Below are 15,433 nucleotides of genomic sequence, written 5' to 3' on the forward strand. Positions count from 1 at the left end.
TTAAAGCTGAATGATTTAAAATGGGTTAACGTTTTTTTAAATATTAATCCTTATTCCACTTTTAAATTATGTATTTAATTAATTTAAATTAAAATATGTTACTATTAAGTTTACTAAGCCGTTATCAATAGCTTAAAATAAGCATGTTGAAAAAGAAGTAACAAAGACTTTGAAACGAGCAGTAGAGACCGTAAACCGTTAACAGATAAAGCAGCGGAGCTGTTGCTTCTATGGGGTTAATCTAATGACCAAGTTTCAGCCCATCAAGTGGTACACTGTCTTGGAACTGGAAGTAGTACTTGGTACACTATCTTGGTCGCTCTGAAGAGGCGGCGGCAATTATTACCCTGACGTATCAAGGAAAATGGTCTTAAAGTGTTTGATAGGCTGTTCTGCAATACTGTTTTCGTTTTCATCATAGTGCGGAATTTCGGGAACTTGTCTGAAGTCAAAACTCTTTATGCTGTGGAATGTCTTATGCGCGATAGCCAGAAGGGGAGATGGAATTGTTTCCACTCTCGGGTCTCTATGCATATGGATCTAACAAACCATAGCACATTTGCTATAATTCGTAAGCACTTGTTTCGAAAAGACTTACCTGTAGGTTGGCTCTACTATACTCCAAGCTGGAGCGGTGTATAAGAAGATAGCCTTGATCATAGCACATAGCTTTGTAGATTAATAGTTTAGAATCGATGGCTAGCTCCGAGTTACTTCTTATTAGTGAGATTTGGCTTATAAGAACTGCATTTGCTTTACTTAGCATATAACTTATGTGCTCTTTGAAACTTCGATTCTTGTCTAGAATCACTACCAGATATTTACTTGAAGTAACATGAGTAATGTTCCTTCGGAACATACTCATGTTACTTCAGGTAACAAGGTCGGTGTTTGCTTGTCTGCGGGTTTTCTGTTTTCTGGACAGCATGGAAAAGCATGTACCGGCTTTACTTTGAATCGCCATTTCTCATACCATTCTTCAGTATCTTCTAGGACATTTGGTTGTTTCTAAATACTCTACTTGCGTCCATGGATCTTGTGAAAACATTCGTATCATCATCAAAAATGGCACCTTCTGTAGTTTGTCATAGGGATGTAATTAATGAAGATCAGGAAGAGAATTTATAAGTTTGGACCTTTACAGGACATTTCGGATTGCATAATTTTGATGTCTGATAGGCTAGTACAAATTTTGATTTAATAAGTATGTACGTTAAGATAGCTGGCCATAATCTGCACGAGAATAGGCGGAAAGTTATATTCAACCATTTTTCTGATGAAGCCCGCATGCCATATCTTGTCGAAGGCTACGTACAGTGAAACCTTGACATACGATCTCCTAGTTTATTTCGTGATCGAGCACATAAGTTAAAATTCTCGTATTTCAAATCACTTTTCCTGATTTAAACTAATTGAAATGTGATTAATTCGTTCCAGCTGCCCCCACCCAAATCTTTTTTTTTTTTTTTTTTTTTTTTTTTGTGTGTGTGTGTGTTGTTGTTGTTGTTGTTGTTGTTAAATTTTTCAACATAAGAAAATTTTTAATGAAACCTAATAAAAGATAATTTAAGGAAATAAACAGATGTATACGTACTCGATTAGCGTATGGCATACGTATTAAAGTTTTTCCCCTCACTTTTGCTTAACTTTAGTCTCCATATTTGCATTAATTCTTTTTTCTTTCGACATGCTTTCGTCACGTTCATCCGAAGGGTGTTTCAGCAGAAAAACCTGTCCACAGAGCTTTGTTTCTTTCTCTCTTTTCGATTGTTTCTGAAATTAATTAGGCAAGTGTCATTAAATAGCGTCGCTGCACGACCAGGTGCAACCTTTTCAGGGTCATTCTTTTCAACAAATTCCAAAACGTTTTCCCAGACTGCCAACACATCCGTCGTCTCACTTGAAGAGATAAACTCCTCCTTTACTGGCTTCCATGTATTTCCCGCAGAAATTATATTTGTTGCTGCGTCTGTAGTTCCATCAACTCCTCTGTCATCAGTTCTTCGGATTGTGCGGTGACAAGCTCTCTGATATCTCGCTTATCCATTTCCAGGCCCATGGACTTTCCAAGATACACAGTTTCCTCAAGCACTTCCTGTTCAAATCTAAATCCTGTCAGTCACAATGTCTGGCCAAGATTTTTCCAAGCAGAGGTCAAGGTCCTTTTGTAACACTCTGCCAGGCCATATCAATAATTTTAAAACATATGACAATGCTATAGTGATCTTTCCAGAACTCTCGAAGGATAAAGTTTGTGTTCTTCGTAACCTTAAAGCAGTGCTGAAACGTGCTTGGTAAAAGTTTTCTTGAAATTGGAGATCACCTGTTAGTCCATGGGCTGTAGAATAGGAGCGGTGTTGAGTGGCAGGTAGAGAATCTTTATAAAGCTGAACTTCTCAAAGATGTCGTCTTGAAGGTTTGGTGGGTGAAAAGCAGCATTATCAAGGACGAGAAGGGCTTGCAAGGACAAATCATTGACCTCGAGATGGGATTTCTTAATGGCAGGACCAAACACCAAGTTGATCCACTTCCCAAAAACCTTCCCGGTGACCCATGGTTTTGGGTTTGCCTCCCATCTAGCCCGTAGCTTGTCTTTTAAACCTTTATGCATCTTGAAAGCTCTGAAATTGTCTGAGTAGTATACGCGCAGAGGCTTATCCTTGCAGTCGCCGTTCGTATTTGCACACAATTCGAGGGTCAACCTATCTTTCGTGGGCTTGTGACCTGGAATCTTTTCTTCTGCCGTTATGTAAGTTTTGTTTGAAACCTTCTTCCAGAAAAACCCTGTCTCGTCACAGTTTAACACTTGTTGGGGTATGTATCCTTTGACTTCGACCAATTCAGCAAATGTTTTTTACAAATTGCTCAGCTGCTTTAGAATTATAGCTCACTATCTCAGCATGTCTGACTACGGAATAAATGCCAATCGTTTTTTAGAAATTCTCTAACCACCTCCGAATGGCTTTGAACTGCTCTTGTGCTAAAGTACTTCAGCACTCAAGTACTTTAGCACAGGAGCAGTTCAAAGCTGCTCCTGTGCTAAAATTTAGCACAGTGAGCAAATCTCTATAAATGACTCGTGCCTTCTAGGAAATTATAGTCTCTTTCACAGTGTCTCCAGCGAGCTGCTTCTGTATCAACCAAAATAACAGCAGATTCTCCATCTTTTCATGGACAGAGTTGCGAAACTTTGAAATAATTTTAACACCCTTAGCAGGAGTTATAGGCTCTTATTGATTTATTCTGCTTCAGAACAGTACATGTCGTAGAAGTTGTACGATCGTACTGCATTGCCAAGTCTTTTATGCCTTGTTCATGTTTGTCTATTATTTTACGCTTTAATTCCCATAAATATCACTCTTTTTTCTCACCATTATTCTTTAAACTCATCTCCTTGGGATTTACGGTTACAAGGCAAATGAATTAGCTAAATATATGTCTGTGTCAATAAAAAACAAAAAATTAAAACAAGAAGATAGAAATGCTTCTGGGGAGAGGTGAATTGAAATGGGTGGTAAGTCCGAAGGGTGGTGACGTCACAGCCAATTTGCGGGCGTAAGACTCGTAAATCTGATTGATGGTATCAAACATTTTACTCACCATGAAAATGTAATCGAAATAGCTTCATACATCCAGAGTTTATTCAAGCAAGAACGGCGGAGCTCGAACTAGAAATTTTGGATCTTCAAAGTGATACTGTCCTAAAATCCAGTGTATCAGATGAGAACTTCTGAAATTTACAGAAACAAATTTCCATCCTCAAATAGAATATCATGCAACATAAAATCATTTTGGGTTCCGCATACTTGTGTGAATCATTGTTTTCAAGAATGAATATTCCAAACCCAAAGGATCTCCACTTACAGATGATGATTGCTTAGAAGCAGAAATATCGTCATACTCTCTTAATAGTGAAAAAATGGCCAATGAAATCCTCTGCCAAATATCACATTTACTTTAAGAATTGCACTTTTTTTAATACCAACGAATTGTAAATTAAATAATTTGTAAATTTTTGTCTGTGTTATTTAATTCATTTTACATAAAAATACAATCATAATTTTTATATCTTAAAATTACACTTTTGGAATAACTTTTTTGTACATTATGTGTATTGTTAACTATAAATGTATAACGGGTAATTATAGCCCATAAATTTACCTTGAAAAAATAAATCTTTTCGCCACCCCACCGGTATTCAAGAATGCGCTCTGAGGTACAAAAAGTTTCGGGATCTCTGACTTAGACATTTCATTTATTTGTAGAAACAAACTGTAAAATTCTCAGACGTGTCTATTAGGTGGCTCTCTTTGTAGCAAATGCATTGAAAGAATTTTAATTTCGTGGGAAGCCTTATTTCTTAAGCATACTAAGTAACTGTTGTTATTGTCGCATCCATGTGTTTCATTGAAGAATGATTGCCCGAGCCTCAAGGAAGCTGGACTTTTACTTCCACCCCAATTTTGAGGAAGAGGGGTCCAAAGTCTCCCACTCTTCTCCCCTACCACCAAAACACACGAGAGGACTTTCCACTCGCCATATATTCAGAGTGCCCCCCATGCTGTAAAGACACTATACATTTCAAACAGCCATGCCGTCTCCGGGATTCGAACCTGGCCACTTCCGTAGAGTGGTAAGCTCCGCTAACCACTGTACCGTCTAAGATATAATTCAAACCGCTTTTAATTTATTATAATTATGTAAAATTTATACCGATATTTATTGATCTCGCAACATTTGTTGTTGATATTCAACATCAGCTTGGCTATTGAAGAATTATAGAACAAAACTGACGCAGATGTTTTCGATATTTTGACCGGCTTAAGAAATAAGATTAAATCTCAATATGATGAGGAACTTTTTGCTTTCAGGTTCATCAACGTTTGAAAAATTATGTAAAAAGCAGAATTTCAAAAGATTATCGATGACTATAAATTATTTCTTTCCTCAGAAATTTCTCATTTAAAAGAACACTTTGATGAAAATTGCACACTTGGCAATTTGTTATTTCTGGTCTACAAGTAATTGATACGCAGCATACCGGAAATTTTTTGAAGTTATTGAAGATTTAAAGCTAAAAGAAAAGCTGAATATGAATTGATGACTTTTCTGAAGTATCATTAATTCAAAAATACTTTGACTGTTTCAAAGCTCTGGACCTTTTGCGAGATCCGAAACATAAGCAGCAAATGACGAATGATTTAAAAAAGTGCTGATCAAAAATGTTAAATGTTTCTAAACTAGTTTCATATATCTTTTCGATTCTTGCAACCTCATCTTATTGTGAAAGATTTTTCAGTGTCATGTCAACTTAATAAAGAGATAAATGAAATGGTTGAACTTAAACTATGAATTATTTATATATTTTAGTTTGAAAAAAGGTTGTTCAGAATTTACCGAAAAAGTGGAAAATCATGCCCATTTCCTGAAGCCTTTCAGAAATCAGAACAAACATAATTTTTAAATTAAGAGTTTAGCTTACATTTTTGAAGTACCATTTTTTAATTGAATTGTAATAGTTATTCTAATAATGCATCTTTTGTTTAATGAGTCAATTATTAATTTAAATACTAATAAAAGTCAATTACTAAATTACTTACTGAATTACTAAACTAAAACTTTTTATGTTGAACTCAAAGCTTTAAAAAGATCGTTCACATGAAGATTAATTCTAAAATTCAATAATTTATAATAATAATAATAATAATAATAATAATAATAATAATAATAGAAAGGAATTATTTTGTGGTGTCTCTTTCACTGGGACTCGACAGAGTTGCCAATTCTATTTTAGACTAGTATGGAATATTATACTATATCTTTAGCATATTTGAAAAGGGAAAAACTATATAATGTAATTCTATAAAAATATTTAATGTTCATAATTAGATAGATCGTTAGTTAAATGTATTTTTAATTAAATCAATCAGATTAAAAGGTAAAAATATTTTATTCTTTGCATCTATTGCTTTTAAATAGGCGCTTAGTTTATTAATCAGCAACAGACAGATTAAATCTGAAAGATAAAATATCGGAAGCACTTCCGCAGAGAACCCGGTAAATGTAAACATCGCCAACTTTGGCGATAATAATTCAAACCTGGTAACCCAGCGGATTTATCGTATTCGCTTGTTCGAAGTTTGCAACCATTCCTCTTGCGCTCATTTTGTTGAATTATCGCTGTCGTTGTTCGCATTTGCAGATTTATATTATTCTCTCTTATTTATTATTATTTTTTAACAACGAATAGATAGAAATATTTTCGTAGATAGATGCCGGTTCTCGGTTCGGGATGAAAGGAAGAAAATACGGGGGGGGGAGGGGTGAATGCTAATTTGTAACACGGCTGTTCACGTTGTGTTCCTAATTATTAACAGCTCAAAGAACCAGCAATTTAAATAATGCTTTTATTTTTATTATTGGTTATTGTCATCTAAAATTATGAGAATAAATCAATTTTTCTGGCGTAAAATTTTAACAAGATAATATATTGTTAATGCTTTTCTAAATAACCTTTCAGAGGATGGCAGGTGTGACATAAATAGATGATTAAATTGTAATAAAAAATATTATTGATTACCTAAGATGACAGAATAGTTTGATGCATCACCATGGTCATCACAATTAGCAAACAACTGCTGGTGTAAGGAATATATTGTTTTCTGTGTTAACTGGAATTTAAGACAATTTTTTTTTCGTTTGACACGTTTAACCGGTTAATTTCAGTACATTAATACTAATTTATATTTTTAAATGAATTTTTATTTCCGTTATAAATGCTTATATATTGTCTTATACTTAATATATTCTTTTCTGTGCTAACTTGAATTTAATACAAATTTATTTTCGTATATCACGTTTAACCAGTTAGCTTTACATCTACATGCTTATTCTCTGTGAATTTTTTCTACTATATGCTTAATATATTGTTTTGTCTGCTAACTTGAATTTACATGCAATAAAAATCACGTTTACAAAATATCGTTTGCGGCTCGGCTCATCGTCGATGAACTGCGAGCTTGGCGAGTAAAAATGCAACGGCGCCAGCGGGTTCTTTCCCAAAGCGCCAACAGGTTCTCTGCGGATGAAAACCCAAAATATCTTACATTTTGCAAATGGCAACAGATTCGAATGAAAAGTGAATCATCGTAAAATCGTGTTTAAAATTATGTTTGGACATCAGAACCTAACAGGGGACTAAAACTAGTCAATGACTCATGCCCGACAGTTGTTGTCTTCCTGGACAAACAAAGACAATGAAAAATATTCTTTTTCGTGATACTTGGATTAGATGCAAATGTTATACCACTTTTGAATCAAATTTTAAAAAGATTTCCACATTTTTTAAAAAAGCTAACTTTAAAAAATTCTCGTTATAATTATCAAATAAATTATTTATCAGTTATCATTTTTAGATTATTATATTACAAACATTATTTTTAAAGGCAAGGCACTTGTTTGATATTCTGGATTACATGCATAGTATACTAATTCTGAACCCCCCCCCCGGCCAAAGGACAGTTTCATATTTCCCGTTCTACTCGGCCTACTGATGAAATTCCATTCGCATTTTTCAAGATTCGAAAGCACGACTAAGGATGTGTATTAGATTTATAAATAGTTTCTTCTAGCATATGTATTGTGGCGCAAAATCGGACTTTCTCTGAAATAACACGCCGGGTCCTCTTCAATATTTTGAATCTATGCCTCAAATTGCGCGAAAGTATTAGGTTTTGTAAAAATCGCACCAGCAGTTTTGCCTTTTTTTAAAATTATTCCACAAAATTTTAACTCCGTAATGTTAATTGAAATTTGGTATATATTTGATATCTCTTTTTTTTATTTCTTGATTTCTTTTTCACAATTCGAAATTTAGGTTCAATCCAAGGGTTCCTCCCGAAGATAGCTCGAACTTATCTAATGTAACTTAACTTCAGTAAGTGGACTGTAATATTAACAATAAGAAATTTATTTTAACAAAAACAACATTATTGAATACTAGCACACGCATTTGCTTATAGTTACCTATGCAACTTAGCTAAAAGCGAGCAACCATATGCTCTTACATCAAGTCAAAAAAAATCATATATATACTAATAAGGCAAAAACGAAATAACTTTAGGGTTACACTAAAGCCAAACTCTGCTTGGCGTAAAACAATGCTGCCAAGCAATACTCTTTCAGACACCGAACACCAAGTAACAGTCATACATTTTTTCTGATTTATTTTATAAATTTTTATTAAATTTTTTAATTTGAATTTCCATAAATGAAAATTTTGGTTTCTGCACAGGAAAATGTTTGGTAAAATACACATCGTAATGTAACCATGTTATTTGAAATAAACTTCTTACATCTTAAAAACACTGGATCTTAGAATACAACAAAAAGAACACATATGAAAAAAATCATGTTCTAAATAATTCTTACGAGCTTGACTGCCAAAGTTTAGTGCCTTTGAAAATTTCGCGAGATGTAACGAATGCTCCTACGTAAGGAATGCTTTTAATAGATCTCTCGAAGAAGTATCCATGTTTTCTTATTCTTTTCTCCAACCCATACATGCTCCGTAGGAATAAAGTCCGAAGAATATGGAGAAGTATTGATAACTTCCCTAAATTCGTCTAATAACCACCAGAGAAAATTTAAGGCTCTACGTTTAAGATCTTATTTTGACTTTAATGTATGTTGCATTCTAAGTTTTCTTTCAGGTTTTCATTATGCATATTTACATTTGCGTGCGTAGGGGTTCTTAATGAATTGAGTGCACACAGAACCGATGACAGCTTCATAAAATTTATTTTTCCAAAAGATAGTTCATAGTTCTGTGTATTTCCGAAAATGTACTCGTACAGCTCTTCTCAGTAAGACAGAGCACAATCAGTTGTTACCACTTTAAACTACTTAGAACGCTAAACACAGTGAAACGCAAAGCGTATCCAAACAGCAAATCTCGCAACGAGATTTCAGTAGTTCAACTCTGAACTGAGAAATGACGCTCTCTTCGTCTTCGGTCTTACACAATTGCCTCCCGGGCGCTGAGAATTCTCCAGTACCTTCGCTTTCACGAAATTATTTGAAGATATATAAAGTTATTTGTAATGGCCAGATATACAGTTACATTTACATATAGGGATCAATTACAGCTATACAGGGACCTGACCAAAATGTTGCAAAGTGGTAGCCATACTTGGCAACTTTTGGTGATTTTTCGCCAAATTTGGTGACAAAAATTAGTCGCCCAAACCACTGCCAGCTTGGCGATATCTCGGGGATTTAGCAAAATAGCCACTTACCTCAATGTTATATAGACTTGCCCTTGTAATATTTTTTTTTTTTTTTCCGGCACAGCTTCGCTTTTCTTGAAGCAGTTATGTTACATATATAAAATTCGTAACAACATTTTATACGAACGCATGTTATTTTCGATAAATTCTTAATTTTTTATTCCAAAGGCAGCGAAACGTTCTCAAACCATTATGCCTCTACCCTCGTGCTTACCGTTAACGAGAAGGTTTTTGGAAATCAATTCTTAATATGTTAAATTTTGAATTTAATTTCAGTCAGTACTGTTTTTAATCAGCATTGCTAAAATATGACAAAATTTTACTTAGCATAGATTTTTCAAATATCAGGCATATCTTTTTTTTTTTTTTTTTTTTTTGTTTTTTGTTGTTGAGAAGAATTTTCTTTCTCGCTGATCTCCAGTAATGTCCTAAATGACTCTAAAAGCTTCAGGGTTAATGTTTAGTACATATCGTTCTTCTAAATCTGCTGACTGCTTTACAGAACTAACTTTTAGGTGTTGCTTGAATCTTCGGTGGCTAGCTGGCCAACGTTACAGCAAATTTTAAAAAAACTGGCTACCCGACAATTTCGCACTTTAAAATTTATTTTCAGTTAACAGCACAATAACTCGTCTTTACTTTAATGGAGATGGTCATTTATCACCTTATCGTCTTATACACAAAAAAATTCTAAACATTTTCACGTATATTGCTAATCTGAGAATCTTAAAATTTAAATTACACTGCTGGCCACGCAAATTGCAACACCAAGAAAGACAAGAGGTATCACAACAAAATTCATTTAGTAGATAACATGTTGACCAAGTATCAAATGATTAAATTTATAGACTTCTGTGAATCGGCATTGCTTCAAAGAGACTTTGGACGTGTTCTTGGGGTACAGCAGACCAAGCAGCTTCCACACGTTGCTAAAGTTGATCTGGTGTGGCAGCTTGTGATGTAATCTGGGTCAACCGTTCAGCAACCATGGACCACATTTTTCTATCGGCGAAAGATCTTGAGAGCGAGCCGGCCAGGGAAGCAATTCAATTTGGCAATTGACGAAGAACCCTTGGACAATGCGTGCCACGTGTGGTTGTGCATTATCCTGCTGAAATATGGCTGTGGGCAAGCCCTGAAATTAAGGAAGGACAACTGGCTCCAGCACCTCCGAGATGTAGTGCTGGCTGTTTAAAGTACCGGCAATACGTATTAGAGGAGTGAGAGAATGATATCCAATACCGCCCCATACCATAATACCCGGTGCAGGACCAGTGTGGCGGTGCATAACGCAGCTGTTCAGCATCCTCTCTCCACGGTGTCTACAGACTCGAATCCGACCATCGTGGTGTTGTTTTGTTTTGTTTTTGCTAGAACGCCTCAACCCGTCTGATCACAAAGTGATCTTATGGTCCAAAAAGGGGCGTCCCATTCACACCACAAGCGAAGGCAGCCAGCGACCCGGAGAGTCCCCCAACAAAAGTTAAAAAGCCAGATCAATAAAAAAAGAACAACTAATCCAAGATATTATACACGAAGCAACTTTAACATTTAACTTAAAATTCAAAGTTCCAAGAAACCAAGCCCGGTCCGAGTAACTAAAAATGTTAGTATAATCAACTAAAGGAAATAATAATTATACATCCAGCAAGGTTGCCATACAACTATATAATTTTATTTTTTTTAAATGGCTGGATTAACGACACAACAGGAAAGAAGAAAACCAAAAATAACTAAATCAAGAAAACTGTATTAGTAAAAATGATAACATAAAATAAAAAAGGAAAACACACAACAAAAATATGACATACAGTCACACATCATCAAATCACGACGAAAAAGACATCCTAAAATAAACACATTGAAAATAAAACAAACTTAGTTAAAAACCCCAATCGCATGTCTATTGACATTAATAAAGGCCATCAATTCTCTTGCATATAATTTCAAATGTTTAAAATCAAAATGCATATCACTAAAACTTCGTCTAATAAAATCAGTCAATTGGCAGTCCACCACGAAGTGTTTGGCATCACCCAAAACATTATAATTTAGACATAGATCATTATCTTGTACATGAAATTTCCTTAAATAATGAGGAAACCTACCATGTCCGGTGATAATCTGATTCATATCAATGTCATCATAGATTAAAAATTTATCTGTAATTTCAATATTAATCAACAAATTATTTTTCCTTGTTGAACTTTTCCACACATCTTTCCATATATTTATATAATATTTCTTCATACTCATAATGGCAATTTGTCTAGAACCAGAAATTTCCACAATGGATGCATTAGTTGAAATACATGCCTCCTTGGCCAGACTGTCAGCCCTCTCATTACCAAAAAAACCCACATGGTCTTTATCCACTTTAATCTAATGAAAAGAAATAGTAGAACTGATAGATTGCAACAGAAATTTAATATCCATAATAATACAGTTAACATTATCGGGGCAAGAGAGCGACTGGAGCAAAGAAAGACAATCAGTATACAAATTTATAGTAACACATGTTTTAATATTCATTTTAATCCATTTCAAGGCCTTCAAAACAGCAATACATTCCGCTTGAAATACTGAATTATAAGAATTCAATCCATATAAACCATAATCAATTTCAACATTATAGAAATATACAACAAAAGCAGTACATCCCCTAACCCCGAACCATCCGTATAAATATCATATATTTATACGGATATATTCCAATTTTTGGAATTTCTCACGTTATATATTCCAATTTTTGGAATTTCTCTATCAAACCCATAACTGATTCTATTTACAGGGTGTAATAAATGTACATTAAATTTTTCAAAAACATATTTAGTAATAATATTAGAATCAAAACAAATCATATCAATATTTCCAGAACGTAAAAGATATTTCTTGTAATAAAATTCGTAATAAACTGAGAGGGGAGGCAGTTCGGCCAATACACAAACCACCTCCGTGGGGACTGTCCTAAAACAGCGAGTAATTGCAAGACCCCAAGCTCTCTGTACAGAATCCAACTTTATGCGGAGCCTCGCCAGCTCCCCCGCTCTGGAACCCCAGGCGCCAATTCCATATATCACAATAGGTAATATAACGGCTTTATATAGAACCAATAGTATACCAGATCTCTTAGCAAAAATATCGCCCGCAAAGTTCCTTCTGTAGGCAAGTAAAAGCTGATCTGTTCTTCGCTGCACGTTCTTAAAGTGTTCAACAAAAGTGAGCTTACAGTAAAACACAATATTTAAATATTTCATATTTTCTGTACATTTAATTCTCCTATTATGACACCGAATTCGAGGAGGTCTCACCACACGTCCTCCCCTCGGGAAAAACATAGCCTGTGTCTTATCCATATTAAAATTCAATTTTTCACCATTACTCCAATTATCAAAAATTGCACAGGTCTCATCAAACAATTTTTCAAGTGAGTCCCCCCTAAACAATGCAACGACGTCGTCAGCATAAGCAACAAGTTCCACATTGCCAGAAAATTCACATTGAAGCAATTTATTCATAATCACATTCCAGAACAGAGGAACGCTGCAAGAACCCTGCGGGGCAGCCTTTACCAAATTTTAAAAATGGACCCATATTACTTACATATATATATTCCAAAATGGACCCATATTACTTTTATTACATTTTTAAAATGGTAATTTCCGAAAAGCAATTTAAATACACTCTTCTACTCTTAAAATAATCCAAAATCAAATAAAAAATATTTCTGGGTATATACAAATCTTGAAGAGTCCCCAATAAAGAGCCCCTATCCACGTTATCAAATGCAGAAGCGATGTCAAAAGAGACAAGAAGAACGTGCTGGTTAACCTTATGTTCTCTAATATATGAGATAACTCGAAAAAGAGCATCATCGGTACTTCGACCAGAACAAAACCATATTGACTATCATGAACCATCGTGGTGTTGCAGACAGAAGCGTGACTCGTCAGTAAAGACAATTTCATTCCATTCTGCCATCCACATCCTTGTTTCATCGCACCATTGGTGGCGGAGACGTCTGTGGTTCTGCGTCAAGGGTAGACGAAGCAATGGACGTCTTGCGGACAGACCACTCTGCAGTAAACGGCGTCGAATGGTACGCGCAGACACTAGATGCGTTACAGAATGAATGTGCTGTGCTATGGTTCGTGATGTGACTGAGCGATCCGTCAATGCCATGCGCATAATGTTCCTGTCATCACGTGAATTCCGGTGGTGACGACTGAGGCGGATGCGTCCGTCGTACCCTCCTGCATCCAACGGTCACATATCCGCATTACAGTAGTTTGGTTTCGTCCAACATGACTACCGATTTCCCTGAAAGATAATCCACACTCTCGGCAGGCCACTATCCTTCCTCTGTCGAACTTGGATACTTGATCAAACGATGATCGCTGTTTACTACAAGAAATAATTGATCTTTTTTTTTTTGAAAAAAACCACAAGAAAACTACAATTGCCGAACTTGAAATCGTCGAAAACCCAAGCCTTAGATAGCGCTTTGAAGTGGAGCCACATGCGTGCGTGATGTACATCTGCGCTAAAATTCTTATCGTTTGCATGTGTCACCTCCGCTAATGCATGTTGTAAATTCCATGATATTTGCATGCTTCCTTCAGGGTGTTGCATTTACGGTGGCCAGCAGTGTACATTATTAATATGGAAAAACAGAAATACTGCATGGTGTACATAATAAGTGCAAATCGTTCTCCTACATCTGAAAATTTCATTGCTATTAGTTTTGGAATGTGTTCCCCAAACTTTAGTGCATTCATCGCCAATCAACAATGCAATTCATCGCCAAGGAATTTTTTGTATATTTATAATATTTTTGTCATCTTTAAATTGATGAATTACTGAATTGTGAACAGACCTGGCCATTAATTTGTAGCATCTTGCCATGTTTTTTCAGATATGGAACTATTAATACATTTTTCTAAACAAGTAATGGTCTCCAAATGCAGATGATAATTCTTGTAATGTATTTTCATTTAAAAAGTTATAACCAGAAACACAGTCAACAAAAACATTTCAACATAAATTTGAAACATCTGAATTATGTGAATTTAATAATTCTTACACATCTTAACAAATTATTTTATTACGAGGAATATTTTGAAGACATTTATTTTACAACAGGTACGACTTAAAATACAGAACAAAATAATATATTAGAAAAACATTTGAAATAATGTTTTAATATAAGTACAAGATCTCTGCAAATAAATTTCAAAATAAAAAGTGTCCGAAAACAAATGTTAGCCACGCTATATCTACTTTAATATGATCTTAAAAATTAATTGGTTCTATTTCAAAATTTTAATGATTTTTTTTTTAAATACAAATTTTTAAAATAAATCAGAAAAAAATGTATATTTTATTTGGACTGAACCTAAATTTCGAATTCTGAAAGAAGATATCAAATAAATACAATTAAAAAAAAGGATATTATAAAATATATACGTAATTAACATTATGGAAATAAAATTTTGAGTGCTAATTTAAAAAAGCAAAACTACTGGTGCAATTTTTACAAAACTTAACACTTTGGCACAATTTGAGGCATAGATTCAAAATATGGGGAAGGGAGGAACCAGCGTGTAATTTCGGAAAAAGTTAGATTTTGTTTCAAAATACGTATGTTAGAACAATGCTATATATAAAACTAACATACATGCAAAGTCGCACTTTCGAGACACGAAAAAATCAAGTTGAATTTTGTCAATTAGCAAACTGGAACGAGAGATACAGAATCATCTCATTTTGGGAAATGGGGAGACTTGGTATACATAGTATTATTTGCATTAGTAAAAATGTCAACACAAAATTCATTTCTGATAATGCGTCCTCACCTGCTTTTGTGATAGCCAAAAACTGGACAAACCATTGAATAATGGTTTGTCCAGTTTTTTCCTGCGAGGGCACATTTGATTTATCCCGCTTCCTGGCTTCGCAAAATATTAAAAAAAATCTCTTCAATGACGTACTGATAAAAATGTGGTGAATGTTATTTTCTCGTCACCTGAATTTGGTCTTCATTCTTTCCCTTTCTTTATTAACAGGAGATTGAAAATTGAAAGTGTGATATTGTCCCATCAATAAAATTCCGAGTTCCATACTCAAGGACCCCATTCGGGATATTT

Source organism: Stegodyphus dumicola, chromosome 6, assembly GCF_044657685.1.
Source record: "Stegodyphus dumicola isolate Sdum_Otavi_A_Nest chromosome 6, ASM4465768v1".
Taxonomy (NCBI): domain Eukaryota; kingdom Metazoa; phylum Arthropoda; class Arachnida; order Araneae; family Eresidae; genus Stegodyphus; species Stegodyphus dumicola.